The sequence below is a fragment of the Myotis davidii genome, unplaced genomic scaffold, assembly GCF_000327345.1.
Source record: "Myotis davidii unplaced genomic scaffold, ASM32734v1 scaffold217, whole genome shotgun sequence".
Lineage (NCBI taxonomy): Eukaryota > Metazoa > Chordata > Mammalia > Chiroptera > Vespertilionidae > Myotis > Myotis davidii.
This window is the reverse complement of record NW_006290034.1, coordinates 1,187,614-1,188,866: the sequence shown is the minus strand read 5'-3', so window position 1 is coordinate 1,188,866 and position 1,253 is coordinate 1,187,614.

The window sequence follows — 1,253 nt, the reverse complement described above, 5'->3', positions numbered from 1 at the left end:
CAGCTGTCCCTCAAAGAGTCAAAACAGAGTTCCCATATGACCCAGCATTTCCACTCGTCAATGTGTACCCAGGAGCAATGAAAACATTCATTCATCTTAAAATGGTAGTGTTTACAGTAGCCCCAAAGTAGAAATAACCCAAGGGCCATCACCAGAATAAAGGGTAAGCAATGGGTGCTGTGTCCACCTGATGGACTATTATTCAGACATCGAGAAGAATTAGCATGGGTTCGTAACTCAAAGAGTGCTTCTCTGTTCAACAACCTCCCCGCCAGAGTGACACGGTCATCTCCTGATGTGTGTGTGTTGGGTGGGCAGGAGGGTTTGGGAGTAACTCCTCAGGGTTAGATGAGTGGTTGGTTAGCATAAGAAAAACAATGGAAGGCCACTTGGAGGAGGGCACCGACAGGAGAAAATGAACACAGGGATAAAAGGAGAGAGTTTGCAACTGGGGTCGTGAGGACACCGCCATGACTGTCCTGCTGTGCTCTAAGACAGCCAACACTGGGGTGTTGAGAATAATGAGACCAGCTGTTCCATGGCCAATAAACCTAACCCCAGAGAAATGAGCCTACGAGTGCGGACACAGGGCACATGGTGCCACAAAGGTCCGTCGTCATCCAGAAAGCCACCCAGCGATGCCAGGCTCAGGCTGGGGACCTTAGGTGAAAGGCTCTACTATCACAATCTTCATTTTTTAAAAAATTGACTTCAGAGAAAAGGGAAATGGGGAGTGAGATAGAAACATCAATGATGAGAGGGAATCATTGATTGACTGCCTTCTGCACACCCCCGCACTGGGGATTGAGCCTGCAACCTGGGCATGTGCCCTGACGGGGAATGGAACCGTGACCTCCTGGTTCCTAGGTCAATGCTCAATTGCTGAGCCACGCCGGCCAGGCCTATCACGACCTTTCTGATCAGCAAGGCTTCCCCTGTGTCCTAAACCCATTTCCTTAATATCTACAGTGCGTTTATTCTCAGGGCTCGAGAGCCGTCCTCAGATCTGCAGTGATGTTTGCTACTCGACCGCAGAGGGTTTTAACTGATGTGAGTGCCAATCCATCCCGCAGACACTTTGCAGCCCAGGGAGTTGCAAGCTCACTGGCTGCCACGGAGGTCAAATACTCCAGGGTATGGGCCTCCACTCGCTTAATTCTTCACAGCAAATTAGAAACGGGACTCCAGCTGGTGCTAGAGAATAAGACAGACTTGCCGTCTATGGACAAGCTGCAGTGTGGATCTGAGTCTTT